This window comes from Staurois parvus, unplaced genomic scaffold (genome assembly GCF_062004578.1).
Source record: "Staurois parvus isolate SC_StPar_1 unplaced genomic scaffold, SC_StPar_1.0 ptg000154l, whole genome shotgun sequence".
In the NCBI taxonomy this organism is placed as follows: Eukaryota; Metazoa; Chordata; class Amphibia; order Anura; family Ranidae; genus Staurois; species Staurois parvus.
The window spans coordinates 8,040,910-8,054,557 of NW_028317950.1; the positions used below are offsets into that span (position 1 = coordinate 8,040,910).

At 43.4% G+C, this 13,648-nt stretch overlaps 1 long non-coding RNA gene across 3 annotated transcripts in view; it reads right to left on the reverse strand.

Annotated features, from left to right (window-relative positions):
• LOC149463471 (uncharacterized) overlaps positions 1–13,648 on the reverse strand; it is a 149,133-nt gene that overhangs the window by 43,268 nt on the left and 92,217 nt on the right. For all 3 annotated transcript variants that reach the window (XR_016312410.1, XR_016312408.1, XR_016312409.1), the window contains exon 3: positions 11,874–11,982. This is a non-coding gene — a long non-coding RNA (uncharacterized LOC149463471). The remainder of the gene's footprint in view (positions 1–11,873; positions 11,983–13,648) is intronic.

Sequence of the window (13,648 nt, forward strand, 5' to 3'; positions counted from 1 at the left end):
CTATTTGAGCTGCCTTCCCTGCTGCGACCAAGTCAGTCCAGCTGCGTTTCCTAGTAAAGCCTGTGAAGGATGGTAGAGGGAGGACCGGAAGATTTGCTAATCTTGCCCGATGCAGATACGTCATGTGCACAGGCACAAATCATAACTGATTTTTAAAAAACACCTTTGCTAAAAGTCTACTATACTAAAACCTAATAGACTGGAGATTGCATTGATTTCAGTCATCCAATGCAGATTCCTAGATAGAGGATGGGGCGAAATCTAAGTGTAATATGGAACGTATTTATGGGAGTGAAAGACAATTGGCAACTTACACAAACAGTTAAAAGAACTCGCTCACCAATAAATTAGGGCCTCTGGTGGTAATCTTCAGCACAGCAGGTCAGAGGGCACTTTTATATAGAGCAGACAAGATCTTAATATGGTACACATGAATAAGTTGGCTGTACTGCGGTGATCTACCTTTGGAAGGGGAACCCGTGCTGTAAGAGAGTTACCATTGAGGGTCTGTGGAGCCACTGGAGCCTGTATGGTGTGAAGCTATATGGTGTGGAGCAGGGGCGGACTGACAGCTCATAGGGCCCCCGGGCAATAGAGGATCATGGGGCCCCTGTGTCCTTGCCCAAACTCCAAAAAGCCTATGAAAAAGGTACCAGGGGCATCTCATGGGGCCCCCTACTGACCCCGGGCCCTCGGGCAGTGCCCGAGTTTCCAAATGGTCAGTCCGCCCCTGGTGTGGACCTATCTACTGTGTAGGATCCAGGGTGATCCATAAGGCGTTTTGGCCTTAAGGGTCGCGGTAAGGAGGTGAGGAGGCATTTCTGCCATTTAAGGATACCCATCTACTTGCATTTTGCACATGCACTACAAAAACCCGTTTTGGAAGATTAAAGCACTTTTTTGTCTTTTTGCACTTTATTGGACATTGTTTTATATATATTAATATTTTTACGTGGTTTATTCATTTGTTCTGGTCACTGTGTTTATTATCTGGCATTGTGTATTCGAGATATATATAATATGTGTATATATGTGGGGTTTTAGCACAAGTCACCTTGATTTATGGTTATCCCACCATTTGGGATTCACTTTGTCATTTTGCTTCTAGTGTATTTATCCCAATTTGGGATTGGGCGGTTTTTCACTTTATTTTAGGTCCAATTTGGGGCCTGATATATGTATGCACTTTATCACTTGTTGTTTCACTTCATTTAGATCCCTGGAGGATCTACCACTAATTTATGTTTATATATGTTTTGATATTGATTATATTTTTTATATGCATTTTCACTTATCCTTTGTAGCGCTACACCAATTTATTGTTTATAATCTTCAGCACAGCAGGACATCTTGGTAGTGAACACACTAGGTCGGCTAGTGGGTAACCTGAAGAGCCAAGAAGACACAGCAGGGAGCGCCAGATTAAGTGCAGTAAATTACAAATTACTGCACTTAGTCTGGCACCCCCTGGTCTGTCTTCTTGGCTCTACGGGTTACTCACCAGCCCAGTTGATGTGTTATTTTTATTTATTACAGGTTCTTATATAGTGCTGTCAATTTACGCAGTGCTTTACATATATATCAGTCATTAACCCTCAAGGGGCGTACAATCTAAGTTCCCTAACTCACATTCATACATACACATGCTAGGGCCAATTAAGACAGGATCCATTTAACCTATCAGCATGAGTATGGAGTGTGGTAGGAAACCGGAGTACCTGGAGGAAACCCACGCAGGCACAGGGAGAACATGCAAACCCCAAGCAGGTGGCTGTGGTTGTTTCACTTGTATCAAGGTGTCTTGCTATGATGAAGATTACCACCAAAGGAGGAGAGATTGTGACATTCATCCCCACCTCCTCCATCCACAGAACAGCTTATATTTTGTGAACAGGATGCAGAGCGAGCGATGTGCTATCATTTGTGTATTCCAGCCAGAATTGTACATTGGCATTTACTCTAAAAAACTTCATTAGTTGCAATTTTTTACAGATACATATGTATAACCCAATATGCCATAAAAGTGCAAAAAAGACATTATGGGGTTGATTTACTAAAACCGGAGAGTGAAAAATCTGGTGCAGCTGTGTATAGTAGCCAATCAGCTTCCAACTTCAGCTTGTTCAATTCATCCCCCTGGCGGTATTCCTGAGTGTAGCTCGGGGTAAAGTTTCAGCACCACAAGCGGTAACCCCGAGCTACACTCGGGAATACCTTGCAGCGCTGCTCCGGAATCTCTTCTTCACTTACCTTGTCCTTCGCTCCCGCGATGTCCCTCCTGCAGTGTCTCCGGCAATGTCCTCTGGCCGATGCCGGCATCCATCTTCTGGGTTCCATTCCCTGAGACGTCAGGATGTACGGGGACGGAACAGCAGGAAATTTCAAACTGTTTAAAAGTGACATTCACTAAATACACTAAAATCACATAGTAATACATTACTGTATCAAACCATTTCACATACATTTTGTCCCGAGTGCTTTGTCCTGTGCCCTGCCTGCATTTTTACCGTTCTTTCTGCCTGGAAACTGAGAAATGTCCATGGCGTCCAAAAAGCGTCCCTTTAGGTCAAAAGCTGTTTTAGACCGGCTAGAGAACAGCGATAGTAAATTAGAACTACTTGCAGAATTGAGTGATAATGATTCGTGGGGAAATTCATCAACGATTTTGTGACTTTGCTCAGTGATTTGCAAACTTGGTGCTATATTTCAAATTTCAGTGTTTTTGGTTTGATTACATTATTGAATTAAATTTATTATTATTATTTTTTATGATTATTTATTAAATTATAATTTATGATTTTGTGTTTAAAATTTTAACATACCCGGGATGTTTACTAGACTCTTGTTCAGACAGATTTCAGTGAGTTATTCCTAAAAATTACAGGCCTATAATAAAAAAAATACATATTTCCATGCAAAAAAATGTGCCACTTTGAGCACAGAAATACTGACATAATCAGACCGCTAGGGAGGCTAAGCTTTGACAATAAAACCTGGAAGCTGATTGGTTTCTACGCAGAGCTGCACCAGTTTTTGCACTCTCCAGTTTTAGTAAATCAACCCCATAGTGTCTCCCTTTGTACCTAAATGTCTTCATGTTTTTACACAGAAAAAATTTGCTTACTGTAGACCAGGGTCTCCAGATTATGGCCTGCTGGCCAAATATGACTTGGTGCAAAATGTTATCTGACCCTCTGATGTAAGGAAGGACACTGATGGTGACTCATTTGTAAGGGGGAACTCTGATGGCTACTGTTATGTAAGGGGAACTTTACTGTAAGGGAGACTCTGATGGTGACTCATTTGTAAGGGTAAGGGATGGCTACTGTTATGTAAGGGGAACTTTACTGTAAGGGAGACTCTGATGTAACTTTAATGGGGGCTCTGACTTTGAAGGGGACTCTGGTGTAAAGGGGCTCTGATGGGGACTATGATGTGAGGGGGGCAGGGGCTCTAGTTTACTTTGAATTTCTTTGCTTTGTTTTAATGAACATTTTTCTCTGAATCATATTATGCTGAGAAAATAAATCCAAATAAAACTTATTAATTTAAATATGATTCATTTGTTTATGAAACTGTTATTTTTTTATTTGGGGGGGGGGGGGGGGGGCTACAAATATTTGTAAAATATACAATGTGGTCCTCATAATGAAAAGTTCAGAGACCCCTGCTGTAGGCAATACTGTCCTTCATTTTTTTAAATAATAATATTCATCTCATCCTCTAGTGAATGTTTTTCGATGACCTACATGTGCTGTATTTTATTGAATTAAAATTGATTAAATTAAAAAAGTTTGATTTAATTATTTTTATTTTACAGTTTTGGCTTTAAAAATTAGAAAACAATTAACTTTAAAAATGTATTTAAATGAATAAAAACCTCTCCCCCATAGCCTAAGTGACTACTACAGCCCCAGGCACTACAAACATTATTTACAATATTATATAAATGCATTTAAATCATGATCAGAATACAACACATTATCATTCACACATGCTACATTAAACTGCTGTGCAAGAAGTGGGACTCTGGAAGGAAGTTGGGGGCTGCACTGGCTTTGAAGCCTTTTTTTGGAGTTAAGTTATTTTGGTATAGGAGGTACAAAGGGCGTATGTTACATAAACAGGAACATACAGAAATGGAAATATCAGGAATGTTACCTAAAAATGGTACATGTGAAATACAAAAGAAACATCCCAGGATTAATGTATCTTCACATAAACCATCAAACAGATTTTAAGATTAGCATTGACTACTGCTGAGAAAGGATATTTTTTATTTTGGCATTGCAACCTCTGGTATTATTTTTGGTGCATTATAAGAATCTAAACAAGAAGAAACTGTGCTCGGTGCTAAACAAAAAATAACAAAATATCACAGCATAAAAATACAAATGAACAATATACAAATCCCAATACAGCTGCAATGTGTAAAAGAATGAATTAAGTGATTCAAGTGTATTAAATAATGTCCATATATATTTGTAATGAAATCTAACACAAATGCTGTGTGAATACTAATAAATGAAAAAAGTCCACATCAGGTGTCGAAGTGATAATATATAAACATTGTAGTGTCCATCAAATCTTTAGTGAGACCCGACGATGTGTACCAGTGAGCCCACCACCTCAAGCACACACAGCCTCTTACCAAATTGTCAGACCCCAGATTATAGAAGGTCACATGCCTGATGATGGGGTTCTACGAGATTCCAAAATGTTGCTCTTCCTGTAACTATGTGTTTGCTTATTAAAGCTTCGGACCCATATTGGAGAACTTTGGTGTGCTGGTGACATTCTTCCCTTGTGATACTTCTTGGTTTCAGCCGATGGTCACTGCAGCACCCACCTACACGTATAGCCACTTTTTGATGCAGGAACGTGTGGGGTTACGTAATTTTTCTTGAGGTGGTGGGCTCACTGGTACACAACGTCGGGTCTCACTAAAGATTTGATGGACGATTTTCCTTCACAACCATCTCTAGGGTTTACAGAGAATGGACCAAAAAAGAGAAAATATCTAGTGAGTGGCAGCTGTGTGGATGAAAATTCCTTCTTGATATCAGAGGAGAATGGGCAGACTGGTTCGAGAAGATAGAAAGGCAACAGTAACTCACGTCAATATGGACCAAAATCTCTAAGGAATGTTTTCAACACCTTATTGAATTTATGCCATGAAGAAATAAGGCAGTTCTGAAGGTAAAAAGGGGTCAAACTCGTACTAGCAAGGTGTACCTAATATAGTGGTTGGTGAGTATATATTCTGGGGTGTACAGGGTGTGCAGGGAGGGGTAGCACCTCTGGTGTAAGGGCAGGTCATGTCCTTCCAGGGCAGCTCGTCCACCTTTGGTTCCCACCTGTCACTCAGCTCTCACCTGTGGCTCCTAGTAGTTGTAGCATGCGCAGTGGCCACACCTCAGGCAACAGTTTTGAAAGGTTGGCCAAACCAGGTTGAGAGTAGTCGTTAGGTCATTGACCTTCGGTGAGATAGGGACTTGTCTATCCCGAGCATGTGAAGACAGATTCCGGCAGATTGAGTGGATGAAACCTACTAGAATAGGACAATGCTCATGAAGGCGGTCTCTGCAAGTGATGTGATACGCTAAGAGCATGGCAAGACACAAACGGTGCCCTGGTCAACCACGGCACCCAGCCCATCTCCAACTGTCTCGGCTCTTGTCCTGCCATTGGAGCAAGATGGAATCTGGGAAAAGAGAGTGAGGCTGACTATGCGCACCTCTCCCTCACTTTAATCCAATTCACACGCAAGTCTTGACAAGCCCACTACCTGTTAGATGGCAAGGTCCTCTTCGAACACAATAGACGAACATCATCATCATTCACTTCGTCACCTGATGTGGACTTTTTTCATTTATTAGTATTCACATAGCACTTGTGTTGGATTTGATTACAAATATTTATGGACATCATTTAATACACTTGAATCACTTCATTCATTCGTTTACAGAGTATAACTGTATTGGGATTTGCATTATAAGAATAAATATAAAAGCTCAAATCTGCAAGGCAGGGGTTCAGGATGGGGTGCACAGTTGCTGAAAACACCTCCTCTGTGAGCTATGTCTCTTTTAGACCCTGTTTACACATGTGCATTTCATGTAAAAAAAAAATTCTGCCTGCTGCATCTTTGATAGGGTTCAATAATAATGCACCTAAAAAGCGTGGAAAATGTACCTAAACGCAACACACCTAAAACACTGTACTGATGTGAACTGGCCCTGTGATTACCCGATTAGTAGCAGTAGACCAATGTATTGTGTAAGCCATAAAAAATATACTGACACCTTTAGTTGGCTAAGTTAAAGCAGAGTTCCACTCACACTGTCAAAAAATAAAAGTCAGCAGCTACAAAAACTGTAGCTGCTGACTTTTAAAAAACACACATTCACCTGTCCCTTGGTACCGCGGTGTGTCCCCTGCAGCCTGTTTTACCAGCCGTCTTCTCTCCCTGGGCGCCAGCATCTTCACTGTGGGCACCCGGCTGTGACAGCTTGCGGCTTCACAGCTGGGTGCCCACTGCACATGCGTGAGTAGCGCTGCGCTTCATGAATGGTCCTGTAGTCTTCTAGGACCTGTCACGTGTCCCACAAGACTACGGGGGGGGGAGGAAGGGAGGACACCTTCTGATCGGAGCGGAAGTGGGAGCGGGTACCTGTCAAATTCGGGTACCCGTTGCCCCCCCACCCCCCAAAGGTGCCAATCCTTAATGGGGAGCGGGGGACCAGTTTTTAAAGCGGAACTTCTCCTTTTGGGTGGAGCTCCATTTTAAAGAGCCAGTATAGTAAAAACTATTCTATTCTAGTAACTGTATAGGGCAGGGGTGGCCAACCTGCGGCTCTCCAGCTGCTGCAGGACTACAAGTTCCATCATGCCTCTGCAAGTCAGTAACTTCCCATCTTTGCAATGCCTCATGGGAAATGTAGTTCCACAACAGCTGGAGAGCCACAGGTTAGCCACCCCTGGAGGGGTTATTACTTGTAATAGTCTTCAGTACGTAAGTCCATTTTTGAATTTATATGGCTTCATTTATACTTTTCTGCACATTTAAATACAGGCCATGCAACCCAGGAGAAGTGACAGTAACAAGGGTTGGGAAAAACCATATATCACTGCTAGGGGTGCTTACAACACTCTTATTCATGCGACTAAGGGCCCTTCTATACTAGAAACTGCTTGTGAATTGCACAGGAATGCTGTGCGTTTCTTGTGCGATTCACATGCAGTTCTGTACAGTGTGATTTCCGCCCTATTCATTTTGAATGGGCTGAAATCGCACCATACCGCATGCACTACTTTTTGAAATGCACTGCAATCAAATCGCATGGTACTTTTGTATCATGCAATCCAGTGTGGGCAAATATACTGCATTTGTGACCTGTGTTTGGGGTGTTGATAACTTTGTATTGACACCCTCTGCAGGTCGCAAAGGCAGTGCGATTAGAATGCGGTGTGGGAAACCGCATGGAAATGTGGGTTTCCCGCACCGCGTTCCAGTGTGAAAGGGCCCTTAAATCTTTTTTCCCAAAAGTAAAGAACACAGTTTCTGTAACTACTAAAAAATGTGTTAGCCTTGATGCTTGCTTAAAGTCCATTTTATATTAAATGTGTATCAAGTCCAGAGATGGGCAACAAAAATGGTGAGAGGTCCGAGGGATAAAACATGTAAGGAGAAACTTCGGGAACTTAAAGCAGAACTTCACCCTAAAGGGGAAGTTATGCTTTATGTTCCCCCCTCACCACCACCATCACATTTGGCACATGAAAATTTTTTTTGGGGAGCGAGCACTTAGTTTTGATAAGTACCTGCTCCCACTTCTGCTTGTATCGCCCTAGGCCACAGGTGTCAAACTGGCGGCCCTCCAGCTGTTGCCAAACTACAAGTCCCATGAGGCATTGCAAGATTGACAGTTACAAGCATGACTCCCAAAGACAGAGGCATGATGGGACTTGTAGTTTTGCAACAGCTGGAGGGCCGCCAGTTTGACACCCCTGGCCTAGGCGATCCGAGCGAACGTTTGTCCCCCCCCTCCTTTGACTGCAGGCTTCTGGGGCTTAGAAGGCGACAAGAACATTCACCAAGCGTGGTGCAGCTTGCTCATGTGCAATGGGAAGCAGCAAGGAGTCACAGCCAGATTCCCACAGTAAACATGCCAGAGCCAGGGACCCAAAGATAGACAAAGAACCGGCCCGGATGAGGAGGGCTCTGTATCCCTGAACTGGTAAGTGTCCATTTATTAAAAGTCAGCAGCTACAGTATTTGTCGCTGCTGACTTTCCAATTTTTGTTACTACGGTGAAGAATGTCTTTAATTTGTACAGTCTGGAGGAAAGAAGGGAAAGGGGAAATATGAATGGAACCTTTAAGCCCCTTTCACACAGGGCTGACCCGTCAGTGGATCTACTTGTTCAGTGGTGGACCTGCTCGCTGATCCCCGCTGACCAAACAGATGACAGGTCCGTGTCAACTCTGCTTATTCAAAGCGGACACAGCCCGCTGTCCTCTACGGGCTGTCAGATAGAAACGGACTGCCTGGCCATTTCCATCCAACTGTCATCTGGTCCGATCAGCCAGACGGATGGGGAACAAATCGCCATCCATCTGTTTTTAGAGGACAGGATCGGATTGGATGCAGGTATACAGTTGTGTCCAAAATTATTCAACCCCCACTGAAATTGAGTGTTTTGGCCAGTTTGACATTGCTTTTGATCATTCAGTCATCTTGCTTACATTTACATTAAAGAGGCACTTGTAGGTCAGACAAATATAACATAACAGTTATAATGAAATAACCACAAATGTCTTTTCTGTGCTCACAGCATTATCAGTTTTATTCAACCCCCAAGTGACATTCAATCTTAGTACTTAGTACAGCATCCTTTTACAGTTATAACAGCTTTTAAACGTGAAGCATAGCTTGACACAAGTGTCTTGCAGCGATCTACGGGTATCTTCGCCCATTCTTCATGGGCAAAGGCCTCCAGTTCAGTCACATTCTTAGGCTTGCGCACTGCAACTGCTTTCTTTAAGTCCCACCAGAGGTTCTCAATCGGATTTAAGTCTGGTGACTGCGATGGCCACTCCAAAATGTTCCAGCCTTTCCTCTGCAACCATGCTCTAGTGGACTTGGAGGTATGCTTGGGATCATTGTCCTGTTGAAAGGTCCAACGTCTCCCAAGCCTCAGGTGTGTGACGGACTGCATCACGTTTCCATCCAATATCTCCTGGTACTGAAGAGAATTCATGGTACCTTGCACACGCTGAAGCTTCCCTGTACCTGCAGAAGCAAAACAGCCCCAAAGCATGATTGACCCTCCACCATGCTTCACAGTAGGCAAGGTGTTCTTTTCATCATAGGCCTTGTTCTTCCTCCTCCAAACATAGCGTTGATCCATGGGCCCAAACAGTTCTAATTTTGTTTCATCAGTCCACAGAACACTATCCCACAACTTTTGTGGTTTGTCCACATGGCTTTTGGCATACTGCAGTCGACTCTTCTTATTCTTTGGAGACAGCAAGGGGGTACGCCTGGGAGTTCTGGCACGGAGGCCTTCATTACGCAGTGTGCGTCTTATTGTCTGGGCTGAAACTTCTGTACCCACATCTGACAAATCTTTTCTCAGTTCCTCAGCAGTCACACGGGGACTTCTCTCCACTCTACGCTTCAGGTAGCGCACAGCAGTCGAAGTCAGCATCTTCTTTCTGCCACGACCAGGTAGCGTTTCAACAGTGCCCTTTGCCTTGAATTTGCGAATGATGCTTCCTAAGGTGTCTCTTGGTATGTTTAACATCTTTGCAATCTTCTTATAGCCATTGCCCTTCCTGTGAAGAGAAATCACCTCTTCTCTTGTCTTCCTGGACCATTCTCTTGCCTTCACCATGTTTGTAACCACACCAGTAAATGTCTAGAAGGAGCTGAGTATCACAGTCATTTTAAAGCTGCCTAATTGGTGCTTATTATGCTTGATTGCTGCTCGGTGACATCCACAGGTGTTTTCAATACCTGATGGAAAGCACCTGTATGAACCTCTGTTCTTCAGAGTGGTAGTCTTTAAGGGGTTGAATAATTGTGGCAATGAAGAAACCACATAAGAACCATTTACTACTGTATTACATAAACAATTGATGTCATTTTAGTTGCATTTGGGTAGTTACAACGTCCTTGTAGGATTTGATTCTGAATACAATTCCAAATGTACACTATAGTCCCTAAACCCCTTTACAGCATTGGGGGTTGAATAATTTTGGACACAACTGTAGATGGGCACATGTCGATTCATACCTGCCACTCCATAGGGAGCAAGGGAGCGTCAGATCAGGTCCACTTGAAAGACAGACAGGCAGACCCGATCGGTCCATTCATGTGAAATGGGCCTTAAATACATAAAGTGGGTGAACAAGGTTCAGGAGGGCAGTATTTTTATTATGAAGCCAAGATCAAGAACACGAGGACATGACCTCAACCTAGCAGGAGGAAAGTTCTACTTAGAAACTATTATTTTACCAAAAGAGTAGATGATGCTTGGAATAGACTTCCAGCAGAGGTAGTGAGTAAGTCAACAGTAAGTGAATTCAAACATGCATGGGGCAAACATGTCTATCTAGAAAAAACAAAGTAAAAAAAGAAAAAAATATATATAAAAAATAGGGCAGACTCAGCTGACCACTTGGTCTTTTTTTCTGCAGTCACTCTTGTATGTTTCTATTTAAGATTAGCCTGTCCATGGGGTGACAACGCTGCTGAGCAATTTCACTGCAGGACAATGAGCGTTGTAACCCTGTTAAAGGAAATACAAAAATAATGGATCCACTGGCAGCATTACCAGGTGGTAAAACTGTTAGAGTGAAAACTCAGATATAGTGACAAGCATGTCTTACAATAGTTCCTTTCTTCACACATATACAAATAATTGAAAAATCCCTTGTTTGTATTTCCTTAAGCTGACCATAGATCACAGGTGTCAAACACAAGGCCAGTGGGCTGAATCCGGCCCTCCAGGCTATTTCATGTGGCCCTTGCAGCTCTTCTGCAGGTACCCCCTTGCCTTCGCCCCCACCTTGTCTCAGAAGTCAGCAGCACTAAATCCTGCACCTCTAAGTGCAGCAGACTCTGGTAACTGACTCCACTCCTCCTCTGATCCTCCTCCAGACCCTGCACTTTTTGCTTTCCAGCTCTGCCCCCAAAGGGGGTGCACAGTGATGTTAGGGAGGGTGTGGGATTCTTCACATCTGATGTAATGGGGGGGGGGGGTGTTCTGGACATCTAGTCTTACAGATACAACCGGTCCTTTGAGGGCAACCATAATCCTGATGAGGCCCACGATGAAATGGAGTTTGACACCCCTGCCATAGATGGATCAAAAATTGATCAGTTCAGCGAGGAACAGATGATTTTTGATCTATCTATAGCCATTTCTGCTCAAGAGAAGTCGATTTAATTATCAGCTTCTCTCAATCGGGAATGTTGGAACATTTTAATTCAATCAGTGTATGCAGTCATTCAGCTGCAGCGCTGATCAGTGTATTCTGACAGCAGGGGATTCGCTGCTGTCACAATTCAATAGCACAGCAGGCAAGGTTCCTCCATCCACCTCAATTGTGTGGATTGGAGAATCTGTTTTTTTTTTTTTTTAAGGGCAAAAAAATGATTCATCTATGGCCAGTTTTAGTTACTTGTGTGACACCATACCTAATGTGGAAAAGTAATCTGCGTGTGATCTAAATGACACCATGCTTGATGAAAAGAACTTAATCTTCTGGAAAGCTTACACTATGTAATCCATTCTGTGACACAAGAAAAGTATCTCTTATATTTTCACATCCATGCTCACATTAGGAAATGATCTTATACTTACAGCAGATGTTAGTGTGGCATTCTTAATGCACTAATTAGAGGTAATAAATGAGCAGATCTTGGCACGCCGACACAATACAGGTAACAGATGCTTGTCATCTCTCAGGAGCCTGGGAACGAGAAAGAACAGCATTAATAGGGAATCTGATGTGTGTGAGGAACTCTCACCCTGGATATAAAGTATACCACAAATCTCACATGTAATTAACTTTAAGATGGTTTTTATTAAGATCAGACGGACATGGCAAGCTGCTAAATCTTTGACTTAATTCTCACCCAGCCCTGCCAAGCTAGGAATAGCACCCAGATGTCATCGGGAGGGTGCCACATATCCAATGTCTTCTCAAGATTGTTTGCATTTACTTAGGGTCACAGCAGGGAGGGGAAGGAGACCACAAGTTCCAGATTGAATTTCAAGGAGATCTAAAACTGGGCTTGTCGCTTTCAAGTACAAGGGCAAGTCATTGTCGTAGGATGTGTTTAGTTTCCCAGCAGGATCTGGATTGGTAACACCTGTGCGTCATGCTATTAAGCAGAGCCTTGGTGCCCAGAAGTTATAGGCGCAGTGTGGCGGCTTTCCAGGCGGTGCTATAATATACGAGACATGCTTGTCCATTTAACCATCAGCAAAAGCGGCCACGTTCCGAGGGATTCGCAGACTACGAATTGACACATACCAGTTAACGATGGGGCTTGTATAGGAATTAAACATTTAATCGCAACAAACCACTTAGGGATTACTGTGAGTGACAGTGGAAGATGATGACATGCAGAGATTTCCTTGTTACTTTGTAGTAGATCCCTGTTCTGTGCCAGGTGATGCCCTAGGTACCATGTTAACAGGAAAAATCAGCCGCTACTATATCAGATACACCCAGGCAGATTCACACCATATACTCTGATCCACAGTGATAGACACGGGCTCAAAGCAGGGGCACATAGAAAACAATTGTCTTCTATGAGCCCTATTCACACATGACCACAGCACGTGACCACAACACATGACAACACCACAACAGGTGACCATAGCATAACACATGATCACACCACATGTAACCACCCCACAGCACGTGACCACAGCCTGTGACCACACCACAACATGTGACCACCTACAACATGTGACCACCCACAACAGGTGACCACACCACAGAACGTGATCACACCACAGCAAGTGATCACACCACAGAACGTGATCACACCACAAGTGACCACTTCACAGCACATGATCACACCACAACAGGTGACCACACCACAACCTGTGACCACACCACAGCACGTGATCACACCACAGCACGTGATCACACCACAAGTGACCACTTCACAGCACATGATCACACCACAACAGGTGACCACACCACTGCATGTGACCACAGCACATAACCACACCACAACAGGTGACCACACCACAACAGGTGACCACAGCACAACAGGTGACCACAGCACATGACCACAAGACAATAGATGATCACACCACAACAGGTGACCACGGCACATGACCACAAGACAATAGATGATCACAGCACAACAGGTGACCACATCACATGGGCAGAATTGAATGCAATGTCACAGAATGATTAAAAAAAAGAAAGGAAAAAAGATACACAGTGTGATAAACTGTAAAAACACATTGCACTACCCCTACACAGTGCACATCAGAGGGGATTTTATTTGCCCCTCACATCAGTGTCCTCAGAGCACCCCTTCATCAGTGTCCTCAGAGCACCCCTTCATCAGTGTCCTCAGAGCCCCCCTCACAATAGTGTCCTCAGAACACCC